Source organism: Macrobrachium nipponense, chromosome 40 (assembly GCF_015104395.2).
Source record: "Macrobrachium nipponense isolate FS-2020 chromosome 40, ASM1510439v2, whole genome shotgun sequence".
NCBI classification, from domain to species: Eukaryota; Metazoa; Arthropoda; class Malacostraca; order Decapoda; family Palaemonidae; genus Macrobrachium; species Macrobrachium nipponense.
Window position 1 is genome coordinate 27181791 of NC_061101.1, and position 23560 is coordinate 27205350.

The window sequence follows — 23560 nt, forward strand, 5'->3', positions numbered from 1 at the left end:
CTCTCGATCACATCTAGGGTCCAGGTGTCCGCCCCTATCGTCCTCCATGCCTGAGCAAATAAGGCGAGTCTCGCACCTACAGGTGCCTGAAGGGCAGAAACGTCAATTTTTCCTTCTTGATAGAAGAGATCTTACCTCTGAAGGACCCCCTTCCTCTCGAAGAACCTCTAGAGGAAGGTGCTCACGAAAGGGCTTAAATTTCTTCTTGGGTGCTGGAGCTGTTGAAGTAGAAGCCTGAGGAGTAGGTCGTCTGGAAGATTGAGTCAAGAGGTCCCTCCCTTGCTTGCTTTTTCTTGCAAAGTTTACCGACAGATCCTTAATCATGGACTGCGGAAATAGGTGCGTAGAGAAGGGGGCGATAATAACCCAACTCTGCTTTCGAGCGGGAGAAACTGCTTTCGCCGCAAAGCTACAATAGAGAGCTCTCTTCTTTAGCAGACCTGTAGCAAAATGAGATGCTAACTATCAGAGCCATCCCTTACTGCTCTATCCATACAAGCTAATACACTCGAAAGCTCTTCCAGCGAAATCGAGTCTTGACTCCTCGATTGTACATCCAAAGCCCGAGGCACCAATCTAAAAGTTAAACACCTCTAGCGTCTTAAATAAACCCCTGGAGGTGATGATTAGTCTCCGTCATTGTCAGGAAACCTTAGCCGATGACAAATAAGACCTCCTTGGAGCATCCACCAAATTGGCGAAATCTCCTTGAGAAGAAGACGGTGCTTTCAATCCTGCTTCTCTCCTGTTTCGTACCAGATCCCAGCTCTCCCTTTCAGTCTAGATGGAGGAATGCAAACTAAGTCTTCCTTTAACCTTCCTTGATGAATCCATCCAATCCTGGACTCTCTTAAACGCTCTCTCGCAGAGAGCGAAGTGGCCATCTTAACGAAGCCAGGGGCCTTCCTGGCCTTCGATGAGGCAAATTGTGAAGGTGGAGAGCAAGGAACGGGCGCTTGAAAATTATCTGGGAACAATCTTAAGTAAATCCGTCAACGTCTTTATAGTCTGACGACGCTGACGCATTTGGTTCGTCATCATCAGTATGGGCAGCGATCACTAGACGAATCCTTCTCTCGGTCATCAGCGCCCTTCAAAGATCGCGATGACTTCAACACTTTAAACATGAGAAACATCCTGACGTTTCGGACTCAACTGTTGATCGTCCTGGAAAGCGTCCCGATATGCAAGGCGCCGCGCGTTCTGAGAAGCGTCCTGCAGAGCATCCTGATGTGTAGGACGCAGTGCGTCCTGAACAGCGTCAGCTCGAGCGTCTTGGCGAGCGTTCCGCCACGTCTTGAAAAGCGTCTTCTCGAACGTCCTGGTAAGCGCTTTCGTTGCTTAAAGACCGCCGAGCGTGATCATCAACATGCAAAGCTTGAACTTCTGATATTGATCCTTGAGCGTTCTCGGCCTTTGACAAAGACGCCGGCCGCCTGTGCGACAACTCACGTTCTCTGTCAATTCGTCTCTCCTAGATGCCCTTTCATGAGGAACGTAATCACGTTCTCTAATGCGTCGGCTACTAGGAGGAGACTCAAAGGCCGAAAAACGCGGAGGAGGAGCCGGGGACTGCCTAGTCCTCTAACAGGCAGCCACCTATCCTTCCTTCGATGACTAGTTTCTGCCTGCTTTCTCTCAAAATAGGAGGCTAACTGTCTCTGCATTTCCCAAAGCATTTTTCTTGATGGGGAAAGTTCTCGATCAGGAGAAGGACTCATCCTGTGCGAGGAAGATGGGCGAGGGGATGCCCTTTCCTTCAACTCAGGAACATGCTTAGAGCGACTTGGACGCTCAAAAGAGTCCTCCCCTGATGAAGTCTTGTTCCTTTTCTGTGGCGGAAAAGCTTCGAAATCTTCAGGTGATGAATCTACGTAATGATCAGAAGGACGTGAAGCGTCCTCTTCTCTGAAACCTCTCTTAAGAGGGCGACAAGGGCGACGGCCGCCTGTGCGACACCTTGCCCCGCCCCTGCCGCTCTCCCCCTGAGAGGTCTTCCAAGCGTCCCAACCTCGGCGAGGGAGAGGAAAGTCTCGGGAAGGAAGAGAAGCACTCTTTAAGTATTCGTGCCCGTGCACGAACACCAGCAGCCTGAGATTCGTCCTCAGTTTCTGCCGAAGGGACGTCAGACCAGTCATTAGATCCCGTAACCCTCCTTCGGCTTTCGGCTTGCCCTCTCCCCTAAGGCCTGGGAGTCCGGCAGGGGCCTAGCCTAGAGGCATTATGGGACCGATCTGACCCACTTCCACAAAACTAGATGCACTAACAATTTTATCACAATTCACATTTGACTGTAGAGCAATCACTTTTGATTCCAAGGCGCGAATCGACTCCATGATCGTAAATAATACGCTTCCTTCTGCAGACACTTCCTGATCGTTCGGAGGCAATACAACAGGATTAGGTTGAATTACATCTACAGGAGGATTTAATGGAGATACAATTCTACCTTGACTTCTATTCACAGAAGCACTCCTAGGGGAAGACCACCTGATTCTATCACGCTCAAGCTTTCTCACGTAAGAATCATATGCCTTCCATTCAATTTCAGTCAATTGCTCACACTCGATGCATCTATTCATTAACATACATACATGACTACGACATTTTCGAGCACACTGAATGAGGGTCTACCGAAGCTTTCGGCAACCTCACCTTACATTCATGCACCTTACACACCCTGAAGCTAGCAGAGCTAGATCCAGACATCGTATCAAAGAAAAGTCAAAGCCAAATCTAAATCAAATCCACTATCACGTATGCCAAGCCAAATCAAAACCAAAAGTCAATCAGAATACTCAAGTTAGCACAAGAAGTTTCAAAATCCTAGGCGGAGGTCTGTAAACAGTTTGTTTACCGACCGGCGACAGAGAAAAATCTGAATAGAAAATGGAATGATTCCTGATATCCGCTTCCCAGCGGCGGGAATGGGTATCTAACACCTGGCTGCCCACTGCGTGTGCCGGGAGTTTTGAAATTCTGTCGGACTTCGGAGAATACAGCTATATATATATCTGACAGGTAAGTTTCATGAACAAAACGATAAATAAACCTGAAAACCTTAAAAAGACATCATCAGCCTTTCATGAAGTTTATTCTTCCACTAATGGCACAAGTGAGAACCGACTCCCAAATGTCCGCGTCCCTACCCTACCTCACAGGGGATGGCACAACATGACTAGAGTGGCCCAAGTGTAAGCCAAACCCGCCTTGATAGGACTGAGAGTATTACCAGAATACAATCATCCCCACCCTAATCACATTATGGGCAAACCGGACAGAATGCCAAGAGTCCTATCCGCAAAAACTAGACCCCCCTGGAATCCGCGGTCCAGCCCTGCAAAATAGTTCCGCCTGATATCACTCAGGTCAGGGTCCGAACATTATCGGGCAGTTGATGGTCCTGCCACAGTTCCCACTATTTAGCTTCAGATATAAAACCCAGTCCTAGCTATGATATCTTTCTGTTTACCAGTCCAGTAAATTTTATCAAAGGTGGAAATTTCCACAATTAATCCAAAGGGGAAAGGGGAAAAAAAAAAAAAAAAAAAAAAAAAAAAAATTACATGAAGGAGAAAAGATGTAGTAAGAATGAAAATATTGCAGAAAGAAGGAAAAGTTCTGACTAATTTAGTTGGATCAGCAGCTGAGCCCAAGGACCAGTGAAAAAGGACCCACCAGGCATCACGGCACAGCTGCTGGTCCCTAAGCCCCCTACCCACGCCAAGGGGTCAGCATCTAGGGGGAGTTGGAGAAGAAAAGGAGCAGCCATCGCCTTACGGCGATGGCCTCTCAGAGCCTGGGAAAACGTATCGTCAGGAGAAAACATTTTCCCGAGGAGGGTTACGAACTCATACTGTAGGTAAGGGTCTGCCGCCACTGTGAACGTCGTCTGGGTGGGGCTGATCGACACCTGACAGGAGAGAGCCGATACCGTCCTCTGACTCATTCCAGTCCTCGTCGAGGTCGAAACCTCTCAGGAGGACCGAGGGGTATTCAATACGGTGTCGAAGACACGTAGAAACGCCTCTGTCGCAGTAGAGGAGGTGAAGTAGCTTGTTCGACCGGCCAGAAACTGAGAGAGCCTTCTTGTCCGGAGACGAGAGACTACCTGGTTCAATCACAGTCGGCACGCTCCGATCGCGGCAGACCCACCGTCGATTTGGGTTCCCTCTCGGGCCCCAAAACGACTCGAGCCGAGACGTGGCTCTACTGGTGGGAGCGGCGATCCTTCCCCGAGATCGTTGTGCTGACGAATCAGCGCCATAACCTCGGCAAAGTTCCTCTGAATCTCGAAGTCACAGCATCTTGCAGAGTAGGACCGTTAAGCCCTTCGAACAAGAGCATATTCCGAGAACCTTCCTCCTAAAAAGGTGGGAACAGCGACAGCCCCTCTCGGTCTCCTCCAGCCACTTGCGCATACGTCCTGGCCGGTCCAAGAACCGTGCCTGGCACGTAGGGCGTCGTGGTGGGATCATGAGGGGCGCACCCCTCACGATCACTCCTCAATACCTCGCTCCTCCCGGTGTAACCCGAGGAGGTTGAAGGTACGGGAGAGGCAGACCTGACGCTCCCTCCTCGGTCGCTGCAGAACCAGCAGGCTTGGATGGGCTGCAGGCGATCGTCAACAACCCGCGGTGGCGATCGAGGTGCAGGCCTGGTCGAAACCATCTCGCTGTGGAGAACAGCTGGACTGAGCACAGCGGCCCCGATCTCAAGTGTCAGAAGAGCTGGTGCTGGTTGCCGTACCCGATCGCTCTCAGTGAGAGCGATGGTCAGGCGACCTGCAGGTTCCACTGTCACGGTGAGACCGGTGCTTGTCCTCACGTCACATAACGTCGCTGGTTCCAGCCGTGGCTGGCACCGGCGAACGGGGGACCTCTTCCCAGCCTCAGCCTGTGGCCGGTCGTGGACCGTCACGTCAGTCCGGGTAGCCAGCTGGTCGCCGCGAGAGTGAGAGCTTGGTCTGGTGAGAGTCCGCATGAGCGGCTGTCCACCAGTCTTCCGCCCCGTGCCGTGAAACCTGACGCTAAGCGGGCTCAGAGGTCTGGGTTCCTGGCTGCAAGGCCGCTGGTAGGCGATCCGACACTCGGTACCTCCCGCGAACGACGAGCCGAGACGGACCCTGATGCAGTGGCAGAACCACTGACACCAGGCGAGGAAGTACCGGTGTAGCGGTACCCCTCTGGTCCCGTAGTTTCTTCTTCCTTGCGGAAAGAGACGGGGCCCTCCCCCGAAGAGAGGGAACCCAGCGGAAGGAACCCTCCGTCCCACCGAGGTGAGACGGGGGGGTCCCGAGAAGCCCCCTGGGAGCTTCTAGGAGGGAGGAGGCAACCTTCGCTCCTCCGGCTGTGAAGCCTTAGAAGTCGAAGGGGAAAGAGGCGGAGCCGACGACGATGAAGAAGGATGAGACGAGACGACACCTCCTCTTCTTCGTCAGCTCCTCAGGACAGACGTAAGATCTGCCATCCAGGGCGGAGCCGGGGCTGCTGTAGCCGAAGCCACAGGGCCCGGACGCACCTGTACAGACAGACCAAAGTCTGGGGTAGTACCACCACGAACAGGGGACGACGTCAGCAGGTATGGGCATCTTAGGAACAGCAGGCACAGCCAGCACAGCATCGGTAGGGACAGCCAGCGCAGCAACGGCAGGGACAGCCAGCGCAGCAACGGCAGGGACAGTCAGCGCAGCAACTGCATGGACAGTCAGCACAGAATCGGCAGGTACGGCAGGCAGCACTGGAAACACAGGAGGTGAGGCAGCAGCCAGCAACATCCTGGTACCGGCGGCAGGTCCAGGGGCGAGCTCTAGGGCAGCGGAAGTGTGGTCACGGCAGTTCGGGGCAACCACGAGCGGCGGCGGGCACGCCCCCCTTCTCGGTACAGCGAACAGCACTTCACAGCGGCTGTAGGCAAGACTGTTACCACGTGAGGCGAGTACACCAGGTGAGGAGGGACGTCGTCACCTAGAGTCGATATCGTTGTCGTGGGTCACCACTCCATTGGGTGACCGCAGTAGGCCCAGACATAGAACCGCCGCCCCTGGACACTAGGCACGCCCTGCAAATCAAAGGACGCCCATACCTCACCAAGGTCCACCCTCGTGGCAGTAGCACCTGCAGAAATAATAGTAGTAGTGATTAGTGAGGGGGAAGTCCCCTCGCGGGGGTGACCCCACACCGAACAAGCGGAAGACCCCGAATACAATTGTACATCGGGCACCGAGCGCCCTCCCCGCGCTCGACGGATCAGGCGAGGAGAAGAAACCCAGATAACCTCCCCCCCGAAGGGGAAGGGCCATCTGTGGGGGGGAGTTCACTGAAGCGAGTGGGGGGGAATCAATCGATCCCCACCCCCGACACAGCACCCATGTACCCAACAATAATAATAGAGCCCGAGAGCAATCGTGCCCTCGGCACCGAATGCAAGGGCATAAGGATCAATTCCCTGACTGAGGGGAACTTGAACCAAAATAAATATTGATGCAATCAATAAAAAAAAGGAATAAAATGAAAAAGAATCTTGCATTACGATTCACTTCACAATGAATAAGGCTCGGAGCGAGCGCATTTGCGCTCTCGGTACCGAGCGCAAGGGTAAAAGGATCCATTCCCGATTATGAACGGAAACCTTGATCCATAATGAATTGATGCAATCAAAATATATATGAAAATGAAAAAGAATACTGCGCTTGCGATTTCACTTCATACAAAATAAAAAGGGAAAGGATCAATTCCCGGGTAAGAGCGGAAACATTGATCCAAGTAAATAATGCAATCTCAATAAAATATGAAAATGAAAAAGAACTGCACTTGCGATTTCACTTCATTCAAATAAAAAGGGGAAAGGATCAATTTCCGGGTAAGAGCGGAAACTGATCCAAAATGAGTATTGCTACAATCAAAATAAATATATGAAAATGAAAAAGAATACTTCCATACAGAATAAGTTTTCGTGCCGAGCGCATTCGCTCGGCAACGAGGATACAGGTCAAAAAAATATAAATGAAAAGGGCACTTACTTACGATTTTCATGTACACATTTCCAACCAAAATATAAGCTCGGAGCGAGCGCTCTCCCGCCCTCGGCACCGAGCATACACAATACGAGGATCATTTCTGGGAAAAATGAATTCCCGCACTTACGCCCTTTCAGTCCCGGCACTCGGGTAATCGGAGGGCGGGGGGGGGGAGTGGAGAAACCAAGATCCTTTCATTCACAATTGAATTCAATTGAAATAAAGATGAAATGATTGTACTTACAATTCAGTTTCACTAGATAAATAGAAAAAGAAAAACACAACCATGCGAAAGCAACGACGATGAAGCGGGCAGAGAGCGATGATACACGTCTACACGCCAGCAGGCCGAAAGCAAAAGTGATTGTTTACCTCCCAGTCGCGCGCGCGCCTGTCGGACAAGCAGTTAACTACCGAACCCCTTGTTCGAAAGCTTACGACCTATCCAGCTGCCGCTAGTAACCTTCCTATTGTAAAAGGACCGAAGGTTTGTATGCCGTGTCGGAACAAAGGTCCACTTTCGTGAAGACTTTCGCTCCATGGAGGGACCCGGTCAAATCCTGCATGTTTGGCAAGGGGTAGTGGTCAGGGATTGTAGCGAGGTTGAGTCTCCTGTAGTCTCCGCAGGGCCTCCAGGTGCCGTCAGGTTTCCGTACCATGTGTAGGGGCGAAGCCCAAGGGCTTGACGCTTTCTTGCAGATGCCCATTCGTTCCATTTCCGAGAACGCCCTTTTTGCATCCTGAAGGCAGCCCGGCGGGAGGGTCGTCGTCGGAATTCGTGTGTGTCAGGGGGCCCCATGGGTGGTGGATGATGGAAATATTCTGTGCTTGGGTGGCGTCCCTGCTGCCTGACAAAGTTCCGGTTTGAAAACTTCAGGGAATTCCTGCAGGAGGTTGCCATACCTGTGGGGGGCGATGGTACAAATTGTGGGGGTGCCTGGGCCCGCTGCAAGTGGTAGGGAGCGGCATGTCCCTGTGTCGAGGAGGCATTTGCGACCTACGTCAACCAGGAGGCCATTCTGGGCCAGGAAATCCGCCCCCAGTAGTGGAATCCTGATGTCCGCAATGGTGAACTTCCAGACGTAGTTGCGCCCCAAGATAGATATCTCGAGGGACTTCGTGCCGTAGGAATGGATGGGGGTCCCGTTTGCAGCGACGAGGGCGGTTGTTAATATAGAGTGCATCGCCCCTGTATCCACCAGCATCCTCCGGCAGGAGATCGCGTCGTGAACATAAAACCCTACAGCATGTGGTTCCGATGAGACAGTTGCCACGGACGGCTTTGGTTTTGTCTGCCGTCGCCATTTTTTGGCTGCTGGAAGGTGGAAGGGCTTTCGCATCTCTTGGAGTGTCTTCCGAACCTCCAGTGGTAGTGGCACCAGGAGTTTTCGCCACACTGTGTGTGGGAGGACTTCCTCTGGGATACAGCGCCGATTTCTTGCGTTGGGTCGTCGTCGTCGTCTTCTCCCTTCTCTGCGGCTAGGCACACGGAGGATCAGGGGGCAGCGAGCCTTGCAGCCTTGCTTGACAGCGTCAGTTTTTTTGCTTTCTCCAGTAGTTCGTCATCATGGAGGGTATATGCGTCCGTCGGCGTCCTCGGATGTTCTGGCTCGAGTTGCCGCAGGAATATTTCGCGGCTCAAGCAGATTTCCTTCTTCCCATCGGGACCTACTTCAGGCAAGCGGATGAGGCCCATCACCGTGTCCCAGGCATCCTGTGGGTCGGCGCCTCGCATAGGGTTTGTAACTAGGTCGATGGGCGTGGAGTAGGCGGTCACAAGTCTTGTTTTTATTTCATCGAACGTGACAGGTTCGGTTTGTGCTCGACCGGTCAGCCAGGGAGTTATTCGGTCGAACACCTCTGTCTGGAGGGCTGCTGTGACGAGGTCAGCCTGCAGTACCTTGTCTGTGAGTCCCACAATCCAGAATTGCCCTTCAGCTCGGAAGAACCAGGCGGTTGGGTTCGTTGTTGTGAAGGGGGGCAATTTGACAGCTTGAGCAGCAGCTGTGTGCAAGACCGTCCTTGGGGCAGGGGAGGCCTGGGTCTCTTGCGCGGTACTGTCTCCGCCCATTGTCCTTTCTCACAAAAAAAAAACGGTCGACAGAGTCGTAAATGGCGGGGCAAACCGTTTGAGGAACGCCTGAACACACGCCATGTGAGTCCGCTAAAGATCTCTGAAGGTGAGCGGCGGTAGTTAGTCCCTTAACTGCTGAGCCATCACTCCGGGGTCACCAGTTGTGAGGTGTGGACAAAGAGGCAGGTAGTAGTGTACTGACTTTATTACAGGTAGGGGAAATTCAAATATACAGCATGCAGGCGGAAATGTGGTATCCGACCCACGAGAGAGTACAAGTGGGTCGGCGAGACCCGATTTGTGTTTCTTGCGAGACATATAACACAGAATACAAAAGTGCATACAATATGATATTACAAGATATATACATTGGCGGAAAGCCCGCTGAACGCTCTCGAGGAGGGAAGTAAGAGAAAATTGCGATAAAGCATTGTCCTTGCACTTTAATTTAATAAAATTTGGATCCTTCAGTATGCCACTATGCCACTTTACAGCTGGTCATTTCAGTTTGTTTAGTTTTAAAATTAAGGCATCATGAAGTAGCAGCAGCAGCTCTGCAAAGGAATATTGTTATTAATAAAAATTTTTGACTGCACAACATAGAAAAGGGTGTATATGATGCAGTACAGGTGAGAAAACTTGAAAAATTTAGCAAAATAATGTGGGACATTTACTGTATTATATTTTTGCATGTTTAGTACCAGCCCCTAGTCATAAAAAAAATAATGGCAAACACTATTATTTTGGTAAATTTCTAAAGTTACCTCATATGGGCTATACTCTCCTTCGTTTATTCAGTCAAAAAAATTCATTTATAAGTAACACCTCAGTGCAAAGCTCTACCTTGGGATTACACATATAGTTAATGGGCACCACAGAAAAATTTGATGTTAAATGTGGGAGAAAAAATGAGTTAATTACATGAAGTATTTTAACAACTCCATGCTATTAAAAAATTAAACTTGACAAGTTCTCAACTGATTAAGGAACAGTTCACTGAATATTTTCGAGGTGACACCACACACCAGTGAGGACCTGGTAAGGACCAGGCATCCTCGGTTTGGTTGCAACCCTCTAATTTATCCTAATTTATTTTATAGTGCCATGGGTTATGTGGATTCCTGGAAGAAGGTGAAGCCACCCCATACCAGGTAAGGTTAGGCTAGGTTGCAACCCTACTATTTATTTTAACTAAAGTGTTCTATGATAGGTTACCTAGAGGGTCCCAGCCAGTTAAAGACTTGGTGCCTCTGGAGGTAAAAATAGAATACACTAGGCTTATACCTGTATTTCACACTTTGTTTTCAGTAATACTGCAGAATAACTATTCTGCAGCATTTCTGGAAACCAAAAACATGTGAAATATACAGGTTATAAGCCTAGTATATTCTATTTCTACCTTAACAGGGGTGCCAGGTTCTTATTAAGCGGTTGGGACCCTCCAGGTAACCTAACGTAGAACACTATTAAAATAAACAGTAGGGTTGCAACCTAGCCTACCTTACATGGTAGGGGATGGTTTCACCTTCTTCCAAGAATCCATATAACATAACCCATGGCACTATAAATAAATTAAAATAAATTAGAGGGTTGCAACCAAACTGAGGAGACCTGGGTATTTCTCCAGAAGCAGTCAACACGGACTGCAAGGAACGTAACCGCGGATACGACATCCGCTAAGGATTGGGGGCCATCCAATGTATTTCGCCGTGTTTAGTACTGGCCCCTAGGGGGTTAATTACAGTCGTCCAAATAAATATTACTTAAAATTCTGGTTCAGTAGGTAAAACTGCATAGAAAAACCGCAACTGCCATAGTCTAGACTGCCGCAGATAAGTACCCTAGATCTACAAAGACCTGGTCCTTACCCCGTCCTGGTCAAGTGCCATAGTCTAGCGCGCCGCAGAATAGTTATATAGGTAGATCTACCAGAGTTGCTTTTTTTGTGTAGCATGGTGTTGTTAAAATACTTCAAGTATTTAACTAATTTTTTTTCTCACGAGTAACATCAAATTTCTGTGGTTCCCATTAATTTCTCATTATATGGGTACCTAATCCTAAGGAAGAGCTTTGCACTGCCTTGTAAGTTGTCACAGGGGGGTGGCATTGGGGAGCAAGGGAGCCCACCGCCAGCCAAGTACCTAGGCCTAAGTGCATGGCATCCTACGATACTAGGTAATGTTAAGGGTAGTTTAAAGGATACATCCTTGTTAAAAAGTTTTATTTGCTTTAAGGCAAGCCTCAATGAATGGAAGCAGCCTAGGCCTATGTGTGCAACTCTCAAGCTCTTTTACCATGTTTTCTCCCATGCCAAAAACCCGGATTTTCCCACTTGTGGTCCCCCTTCATTAAATGGATTCAATATCTCTAAAATTACTACTACTAATTACTACTAGCTATATTACCAAAATGACTGTCAAAAATGTTCTAAACAACACATCGATCGAACCATGTGAACACCATATTTTCAACTAGGTATGGATATCGATCATGGTTGAATGTAAATACTTAGGTACCATAAAACCCAGGTTTGCCACTGAGGGCCCCCATTATTCTTAGGTTTAGCGGGGCACTTAATTTTCGACGGAAATTTATAAATCAAAAGCCGTCCAAATCTCACATGGATACTATATATGAGCCTTACAACACAAAACTATACCGGCATTTTCCCTCCTCCTGGTTGTTGAGTTAGGCCTAGGCCTAGTAATAAGGATAAAATTCGTTTGCTACCCGTTTCCTTGAAATAGGACTAAGACGAAAACATCAATACCAAACCAAAAAACAATCACTTCTTAAGCAAGACTCATTTACATTTACCTGTAATTTCCATAATGCTATACACTGTCACTTATGGTACCTTGAAAGCTGTTTGTCCAACCATTTAAATTCTACGATCGCCAAGGGACCAGAGTACCATAGATTAGGTAATGTATAAAATGGTAGGTACTACCTAGCTAGTACTACTTCAAATTCCGTAATGCCATTCCAAAACAGGCAGCACAATTTATTTATACTTACATATACCACCAAAGACCGACGTAACATCCATCGCACACAAATGTTACTGAATTGTACTTGACACAACGACGTTTGGTCAACATCAATTTGAATTGCTGCACCAACAACAGACACTGACTTTACATTACACTTCATCGATATGCCAAACCCTATATAGTAATCTACCTAGACTATATATATATAGAGTTCCTCTAGTTTGTGGCAGCTGAATAATCTACACAATTATAAAAATTTTCAGAGACAAATTTTCCAGAAAAAGATTTTAAAACTTTATTTACTGTAAATAATTTCGTTATATTCTATCATACAATGATACAAATTGTGGTGAATATTATAGTTTTTATTTTGATTTGACCGACCTCCCCTCTCGATCCTACTTCGTGACTTTTAACTATTAATATATTGTAACATTTTAAAGTGATAAGGTTATTAGGGCTTGACTGTTCTCCAAGTTGTAGGGAAAAATACAATAAATAATAATAATAATAATTGCTGCTTTATGGTGGCATGTCTTAAGGGGGAGGAAAGGAGCTGCAAAACTTTCACTCAACACCCTGGATGGATGGATGTTTGCAAGAGTTTTAGTATGGCAAAAGCCCAGGCACTGGGGCCAAAGAAGCCATTCAGCGCTGTGAGTGACATAAAATTAATGGATAGGTATGAAGGCTTGTTATCCCGACAGATGAAAACTCCTACAGGAACCTTTTCGAGTGTACAGAGATATAGTTATGAGGGAAACACCGATCATTTTACCATTAGGCTATTAGTAGTAGCCAACACGTCTTTGCATTATCCACCCTTTCAAAGTTAATGTCATTTACATTACATAAAAAGCTCATCTAAACAGCTTTAGTCTTTTTTTAATTTTAACTGACCATCCACGTTTCCATTCCATAAAGGGGAGTAGGCTCACTAATCCCTTCATATATTCATTTCCCTTTGGCTTCAGCAGACTCTGCAAGTTTCTTACCTTGCTTTTAGCACACTTCCTATGCCACCTTCCTTCAAAAAAAGTTCCTTGCTTCATCATGTCGTAATTGTTCCCATCTTCCGTTTAAACTTACTCTTGCTCACTTAAACCTCAACTCTCCCCTTGCAAAAGTTTTCACTCTCCTTCGTTAGCCTCTGCTGTTTCCAAATAGGCTAATTACATTATTATCTGTAAACATCAACCACCATATTCCATTTTCTGCCGTCTTATTTCAGACTCATTTCCTCACTACCTACTATATACCTGTAAGACCACAAGCAGCACACATTAAGTGTAGTAGCGCTGCCCTGAATCTTTCGTCTGCATTTTGGTAATACTAAAAGACCATGTAAGGATCACGAATGCTCGAATGTTAGGAGAACGTCAGCCGGTCCACACTTCAATTTGGCTATTTTACCAAATTATTAATATAAATGATTATCTATCTCTTGCAAGGGATCTAGTCCAGGAGTTCTGAAGACTAGGTAAATTAACCAAGTCCAGGAGAAATATGGCATGATGTAATGAGTAATAAAGAAACAAGCTGAGCACCAGGAATTTTCTTCAATACCCCTAAAATGGAAATCAGCACTTCAATTGCCTCCCAGTTGAAAGACATCACCTGGCCTCATCAGTAATAAGACCCATATACACAAGGAATATCATGTAATAGCTGGTAGGACAGGCCTACCCTAATTCCCAGGCAGCGTAAGCATCAGTCTTCATACCCATTGTGTCAACTATGACAGTACCATTCTCAGACCCCTGTCTCCAGGCAAGAAGACTGACAACAGTGCATATGTATAGTAGTAACTAGTATTATTATTCTCGTATCTTAATGTCATGGTGAGGGTAAATCCTCCCGCGACATAAAATTTCTTAGCACTTCTCTGGTCAAAGGAGTGTCGGACTGCTTGTCGACCTGGACGCCAACCAGGAAGGACTAAATTTCTGTAATAGTTTATATAGGGTTGAACATAATACTTAATTCTCTTAAGTTTTACAAATGTCAATCGGTGGCATAAATGTTATATGATAATTGCTTGTTGATGAAAATGACCACTGGTGCGGTATTTATTTGTGTAACAGCCACTGATGAAAATTCATTGCACCACTCGAAAACTAACACAGTGACGAAGATGGCGAAGGGCATTGCCTAAAAGTCGTTACTACGTAACAAACAATAAAAACAGGCAAAGGCGATCTTCACTATTGATAACGACGTGCCAGTAGGAAAAAAAATTAACAAATGCTAAAATTGCTTCAGCTAAACAAAAAAACAGCAAAGGGGTTCTTCACTACTGATAACAAATGTTATAGATGAAAAAATAAAAACTATTATGCTATAAGTGCCTCTGCTAACTGTTTAAAAAAAATAAAAAAAAAATAAAAAACTTAATTTCAGCTCCAGTCTAAAGTTGTCAACAAAAGTCACCAGTGGGGTTCCAACTTCCCCAGAAAGAGGAAGGTACACAAGACTGTCGATAACATGTTGCTGATGGGTGTCTAGTCGGGTCAACGGATGCAAGAGCTGCGATATTGGAACCATCGTTGCTGGTTAATGTGTTGTAAATATAACGGCGTAAGTAGTCTTTATATAATATATATATATATAAAGGGTTTTTGCCACGAAGGAAAAAGCGAGATAGCCAAGTACTTTCGGTCCGAACAGGACCGAAAGTACTTGGCTATCTCGCTTTTTCATTTTCTCCTTCGCGGCAAAAAAAACTTTATTTATACATAGCATCACGTTTTATATACTTCGTGATCAAGTTATTCATATACACACACACACACACACACACACACACACATATATATATTATATATATATATATATCTATATATAATATATATATACTATATACTATATCTATATATATATGTGTGTGTGTGTGGTGTGGGTGTGTGTGTATATATATATATATATTATATATATCATATATATATATATATTATATATAGATAATTATATATATATATGTGTGTGTGTGTGTGTGTGTGCGTTTCCTAGTCTCCCGATTAGTGAACTTAGTAACATTAGGTCTGTCTAATCACGAGTTAGATGGGTAATTACCTAGAAAGAGTAGACGCAGTAGGGTAATACTCTCTGGAAATAAGTAACTGTAGACCATGAATATATATATGAACGAGGCACAAATAATTTTTTTTAAAGCCTCCCTGGAGATCAAACTATAAGAAAATATTACAAGAAAATATTCTGCCAGTAAAGTCACCAATTTAACAAGAAATGAAAACCCAACTTATGCATATATATATATATATATATATATATATATATATATATATATATATATATATATATATATATATATATACACATATATATATATATACACTATATATATATATATATATATATATATATATTTATATATATATATACATATATATATATATATATTTATATTATATTGCTACTTTCAAAATGCATATATATCCCTTCTTTGACTGTATAAAATGTTATATAAAGAATTTTGGCAACATTTTTTCAGATTCCTGGATAGCTTAGAGATAGGATGTTTAAAATATGTGTTCAGATTTCGCATAACACATTGTAAAAGAATATAACGTAGTAATGAAAGAGAGAGAGATTAACTTTGTCCATTCGAAACTAGGATTGTTTCCCTATTATGTCGCTTTGCCTTGCGATAAGAGACCTCGAGGTCTTCGTTGTGTTTTGGGAATTCTGTCATCACGTCTGTTAGTGACTTTTGCTCGAGTCTATTTCGATCGAGTCATGTCTTTGTTGAGCAGAATGATTTCATACGTGTTTGTCTGTAGAGTTGCGTCACATTAGAAGCTTCTAGAAAGAACTGCATTATCTTTTGCGCGTCCCAAAACGTTTTGAACTCGTCAGGCTCTTGAAGTACCCATACAAGGAAAGTAGAATTCATTCGGGCTTAAATCCTCAAAGCGTTTACATCTCTCTCTCTCTCTCTCTCTCTCTCTCTCTCTCTCTCTCTCTCCATCACATGGCACTTTTGATTTCAAAGTAACGTAACGATTTCATACTTACTGAATGGTCACTCGTAACTTTTAGATTTCAGATTTGATATTTCTTAGAGTTATTTAGTATTATTTAGTGTTTTTGTGGAATGTGAACAAACATTATATTAGTGTGTAACGGCGCCTGGTTTTTGTGAGTGTGAAGCAAGCTGCAGCAAAGAAAGAAAATTGGTATACCAAGAAGGGAAATTGTGTTATATTTTTATTAGTTGCAACTAATAACTAATATTCAGTGGTTTGGTAAAAACTAATAACTATTGGTTACGATGGTTTAGAGAACTAATAACTAATGGTTACAATGGTTTGAGTGAAAAGATTTACATTTTTACACATTGCAAATTTTTGTGTTTTGTGTTTGTTTCATTTGAAGTGATTATTATGTTTTGTGCATTTATTAATTTTCTTATTGAAGTGTGTATTTTTATTTTATATTCTGTATGATTAATACTTTTTGCAATTTTGGTATTTTCCGCATTTCTCTGTGTTTTCATTTGCATTCACAATTTAATTAACTTAGTTATTTTCATTACTTAATCGTTGCACATTTAATTGAATTTAACACTTGTGAAGTAATTTGCATTTACTTAGATTTCTTTTCAAGTTTCATTGTTGTTTATCACTTGTGAATTAATTTCCATATTTCATTTATTGCCTAACACTTTTGAATTTCAATTGAATTAATCTTCTTGAATTTTGTGATAAATTGATTTTGATTTAATTTTTCTTAATTGATTCAAGAATTAATTAAACTTTACTTTGTTTTTAAGTAACAGTAATTTTCCCTGATATTGTGAATTTCACTTATAATTTTGAGTTTAATAATAAATTTTTGTATTTAAAACTTTTAAAAGTATTTCATTTCTCACCAGTATACATGCATTTAATTATGATTATATTTAGCTTAGGTAGAATCATATAGTGGTAATTGATCTGTTTTCCTTCAATTTATTTGAAGTGACTTAGAACCAGGGAAGTACTTAGACTTCTGAAATCAGGGAAATACTTAGACTTTTAAAGTTGTTGATGGAGTGATGCCCTTTGATTAATTTTATTACTTACAAGATTACCTCACACCTGTTTTGATGAACTTAGTCTGATTTTCTGCAATACTGGTAAGTTGTTAAGGGATCACTGTTGCCTTTTGCGTATTCAGTCGTTTAGTACCTGTGATGAGGGTTCAGGTGTCTGGCTGTTGTGAGGTAACAATTAATGAATGTTTGTTTGTTTGTATGGTGTTTTTACGTTGCATGGAACCAGTGGTTATTCAGGAACGGGACCAACGTCTTAACATGACTTCCGAACCACGTCAAGAGTGAATTTCTATCACCAGAAATACACATCTCTCACTCCTCAATGGAATGGCCGAGAATCGAACCCGCGACCACCGAGGTAGGACGCCAGCACCATACCAACCACGCCACTGAGGCACTCAATTAATGAATGGTAAGTGTAGTAACCAGATAATTGGCACTTTGTCACAATATATATGTATATATATATATATATATATATATATATATATATATATATTATATATATATATATATATATATATATATATATATATATATATATATATATATATATATATATATATATATATATATATATATATATTGTGACACTTGGGAAACTCGAGGGAAGTGGAGATTTGACGAAGAAAATCACATAAAGAGACACAAGTAACGGAGTCTCACAGAGGCCCATCTATCACATGGCTTTGGTTGTGATGATCATATTCACAGAGATGACAATGCTGTGTACGAAATATGAAGGCATCTTTCATGGCACTCCGAGTCATACAAATAATGATGAAGGCCATTAAATTCTGGCATAGTTACAAAGCTCATATCAATATACTTGTCTTTTCCTTAAATGTTTGAACACTTTGTTTTCACATATCCCTTAATTACTGCATTATCAGTGTTATATGAAACAGAAACAGGATGTATGAGGAAAACAGAGGAGAGGAGGATGTATGTAGCAGAAATGAGAATGTTGAGATGGATGTCGGGACTATCAAGGGAAGATGGGATTAGAAATGAATATATAAGAGAATCGACAAAGGTAGTTGAAATATCAGAGAAGATACAGGAGGGAAGGCTTCAATGGTATGGACACTTGCTACAAAGAGAGGAACATCATGTTGGAAGACATACGATGGAAATGCGGGGTAGAAGGAAGAAGGGAAGTCAAGAAAGAGATGGCGTGATTGTGTAGGGAAAGGTATTGATGAGAACAATGCACAGGACAGAAATTGATGGAGACCACGTGTTCATAACGGCTACCCCTTATAAAAATGGGTTAAAGCTGGGAAGAAGAAGAAGATCAGTAGTCTTTCCTGTCTACAGTTGTTTAAGCTTGGGGTATTATGCTCGTCAATATGATTTTGCTAATTGTTGCATTGCATTAAGTATAATCAGAGGTCAATAAATATCTCGGTTGACAATACATACCAGTTTTACAATCCTTTGCCTTGCTTAAACCTTGGAATCATCAGTAATCCTCTCTCGAAAAGATCAAGTAAGAATAAAAGATGGCGACACATAAAGCAGAGTAAGTGAGGAGGTATTTATAAACTCAAAACTCACAGAAGCTGCAAACCAGATATCAACAACAAAGTGGTTCTAAACGTTTTAACCAGCTATCACATCATAATGGCTGCGACAAAAAGGATATTTATAAACTTGGACTGATATTAAGTAAGCATTAGCAAGCATCACGTGAGGGTTCACATAAAAACAGTAGGTTACTTGTGTTTATATATCTGAAGATGATAGCAGGAGCTATCATAAGTTCATCGGTTTACTATTTATAGAAGCAAATAATCGACTTCGTTATCTTTTAACTTATGCAGACGGGAGAGCAGTCATCAAATACAAGACAAATGCACCCTCCCGCCACCTCCCCTATAGGGAGGTGCAGACTTCCGTTTCTGTGGGTCTTCACAAGCGATGCCGCCTTACCATTTTTTTTCTTTTTTTCATAAAACTACCGCTGAAGTATATTAATCGTGATTACTGTCTTTACATCTTGCGCCAAAACGCTAATTATCAGCGGGAAAAACTCCGCCCCACGTAAAGTAGTTCAACTTTGGGTTTGGTTACTCTCATCGAGAAGGTAAAACCGTCTTATGTGAAGCGAACTGATCCTTCATTAGGACTGTTTTGACAGTCATTTATGCCCCGCGTATTTTGCAACAGCATTTGAAAAGCTGATGACCATAGCCAGTTATATAAGATGAAATATTTTCTTCAACGACCTTAACACTATGCGGAGAACAGAGCCTGAACACAAGAGTGGGCTGGTCTGGTATTAACATCCAGGAAACTCCCACATGTCAGGAATTATTGTAACCACACAATATAATTCACACTATTTTCAATTGTATCCAAGTGAAATTCATTTAATAAAAGAATGTCCTTTTACCAAAACGAACAAAATTTAATGTTAAACATCTCCGCAAAAAGTAATCGTTTGAGTGGTCATTGTGCATGTTGACATGTGATGTAGTTTGTCAGCAGTTAGTCAGCAACTAGGACAGGCAGTTCTCTGGAACTTGGGTTAGTCAACGTTTACAGACAGAAAATAGTATCTATTAGCAGCTCAACTCAATCCACAATATTTACTTTAGCTTTCGTTCTTCCATTTAGGAATTTTAGTATTTCTTGAGTGATCATCATTGATAAGGAATTTCTGTAACTTCTCTTTTATGTTTGTATATATATAATATATATATCTATATATATATATATATATATATATATATATATGAACTTGATCACGAAGTATATAAAACGTGATGCTATGTATAAATAAAGGTTTTTTGCCAAGTAGGAAAAAAATGAAAAAGCGAGATAGCCAAGTATTTTCGGTCCTATTCGGACCCTTTACTGAGGCCTCAGTAAAGGGTCCGAATAGGACCGAAAGTACTTGGCTATCTCGCTTTTTCATTTTTTCCTTCGTGGCAAAAAACCTTTATATATAATATATATATATATATATATATATATATATATATATATATATATATATATATATATATAATATATATATAATATATATGTGTGTGTGTGTGTGTGTGTGTGTGTGTGTGTGTGTGTGTGGTGTGTTAGTCTCACCCGCATCATACGAGCGAGCACGCATGAAGAGAGAAAGAACGGGTTTCTGTTATAATTTCATTCGTGTCGGATGTGTTACGGTGAACTTTGACAATGCTAAATTGGCCTCATTCGAAATGCTATCAGTTACCATAATGGAAAAAACAACATAATAATAATTTTGGACATGCTGCTACCGTTTTTTCTAAAATAAATCCCCTGTGATGGCCTAAGTTATTTATATTGTCTTGGACGTAGCCCTGAATCAACAGGTTACATCTAATCAGCTTTTCGGAATGAGGTGTCTTGATGGATTGCTGCATTTGACAGAAAAGAAGACTTAACATGTTATTTTGAGGGTTACCGCAACACCATATGGTGCAAAACTCAATCAATATTAACTGTGTATTGGTCATTGAGTGGGTTCACTTGATTCTTTTCGTATTTTTAGATTCATCTATATTTTTTGCATGGTAAATGCTGTAGCAAAAGTATATTTATGTCGTTATATACACGCACAAAAAGAAATGAAAGTTCTTTGTTTTGCAACATCGAAAGTGTTAGTAAATCGTTCTTTTGTGACGCAATCAATGAAATCCGTCCAGGTGACCAAAGTCGAAATTACTATGATGACATATTTTAGTGAACCCTAGCGTAGAAAACATTTTGCCAGAGGGAATTCCAAACTTACTCAATGAATTTTTAGAAATCGGTGGGTTTATATCTATTCAGAATGAAAATAGCAATATTTCATAATTTGTGGACACAGCGAATGACGTTCGATAGCCTTGCATTTCTGAATTCACGTTGCAGCGTTGTCAAGTTTTATATATCGCTATCTTAGCCATCTAAATTCGCTAAGAAGTGCGTGTCATGGGAAGCAGCCAAATTTCGAAGACCTTTTAAAATAATTTCACATAATTTCGACATGACTATGCAGTAAATAATATGCTCACTATGAGCAAATGTTAATTAGAATTTACGGTTATAATAGCAGGACACGTTTCTCAAAAATTCGGCATTTATCTAAGGTATGTTAGGTCTTGGACCTAAGACGCAAATACGAGACCGACAGAAACGCCAAATAGGGTACCCCTGTAAATCTTGACGGAAAGCACTTTCCCTTTCATGTTAGCAACCATGCACCTCTTTTATTAACGCTACTAGGTTCACTTTTGTTGTTTTAAAATGCTGACAGAAGTAAAGTGATATTATGTTTGTGTAAAATATAGCGATGAACAAATGCAGCCTTTAGAATGATCTCTCCATACAGAAAAAGGGAAATTATTAATAGTTCGAAAGTGTATCGTCAAACAATTATTCTTATGAAAATTTATTTAAGAAGGTAGCCACTTGCTCAGCGGAATAATGATAAAACTTTAAACTTTCATCCCGCAAATGATACAGGGGTAGTTTAGATTTAGGAAGTATGAAGTTTATCTACACACAGCAACCTGGTCCTACCATACGTCATCTCTGTGTTTTAAGAAAGATCAGATTTTATCATAAATTTTGAACTGACTTGATATTATTTGTTAAATAGTCTTTAAAACTAATGTTATTTCATTGTCAAGTTGGATATTAAAACAGAATGCAAAAATGCATTCATTATGACAATATATGACAGGTGGATCATTGAATATTAGTATTCTCTGTCCGCATTACTGATGAAATAATACCTCACTATAAAGGAAAAAAATCCACACAGAATAACAAATTAAGACCATTCGGGTCTGTTAGAGGGAAAACGGATCGTTACTTCTGAGTCGCTAGTAAATGTTCCTCCTTAAAACACCAGTGAAGATATGACCCCCCCCCCAAAAAAAAAAAAAAAAAAAATAAAATAAAAATAAAAAAGATACACGGTTCGGAGTGTTTGAGAGGAAGGGCCTTATCTAGGACGCAAAAGAAAAATACACCATTTCCCCTAGCAGGATGTTGATTCAGAGAGAAAACGATAGAAATCACTGCCAGAGCCATACTTAACTGCTGAATTGTACAGAAAACTTATACATTAGCTGCTTCTAATAACTACACAGAGAGCACATTTGTAGCCCACTGACTGTTGTACTACCCTTAATCCCAGTCCTGCATGCACTCAAACCAACTGGACATTAAGGTTTTTCTTATCCAACACCTTTCATGCCCCTTATCTAGTGCTTTATATGTAACTTTAATTTGTAGCTCGTCTCACTAACGTTGCTCTGTGGTTTATTTCAAGACATAGATATTATTTCCAGCATTACCTTCGTTTACAACTATAACGTCGATCCTGAAAGTTCGTTGGTATCGTGCTGACCATTGGTATCACATAACACTGCAATGTCAAAAAGTTAAGTTATCTTTCAGGTAGTCATAGTAAAGTTAAACACGGAGCGCAGTTCACCTAAAGCGTTGGGCAAATCGGTCTTATATTTGTTATTCCTGCTACCAACAGGGATCAAGTAATTTTTAAATGTCATTATTTTAAGTGATTGCGCATTTTAATGATCTTATTGTGTTATAATCTTCAAAACGACCCATGTGTAAGGTACTTGACTTGTACTTTGAATTAAAATTTTCCATTTGATATACGAGATAAGAAATGGTTGACCCCACATTATCCATATAACAGACAAAGAGGAAAAAGAAGCTTATGCTATGCTACCGATCAATCGGAAGAATAACACAACTATTTCGGAGGCATCCTTCTTCACCCAATGGTTGTACAGATTTTATAGAAGGTCATGCTAATTTATCAGACTATTTAGGGAAAAAAATCCTAACTGTCTTTAACTGATTCAATCGGTCGGTGACATTTTTTGCCTCATCGAAATAGCAATAGCCAAGTCCACATCGAGCCTTCAATTCTCGTCGTTGGCAACACTGGAATTTTAATCGTTCTTTCATGCAATTCAATATCATAACGATGTCAGTTTAATCAAACGTTTCGACATATCATCACAATAATAATAGGAATACCAAGAACACATTTTTAAAACGCAGAAACATAATTTGTATTTTAGTGTTTGTTGAGAATTGTACCAAACAAAAGGATCACAACTGTTGGCAGCCTACAAAGGAGGAACAGCGAAGATGACAGCACAATGAAAATTTAGTATTCACATAGTTTGCCGTTTATGCAAAGTCTGGCAACGAGTGTGGGCGCAGTGACCTCTGGTGTAGGTGTGGTGACCTCAGGACTACGAGCAGGCATATCAGGACTCATGAGTTTGGCAGCACAAGGGGCTTCTGACCCCTCCTCTAACGGAGGGGTCTTCTCAGTCAACTTCAACCAAGATTTTTCGTAAGTGGGCAGCAAATCATCCGATCTTTTGAGTAGTATATTTAGTAAAACATTCTGATGGCAC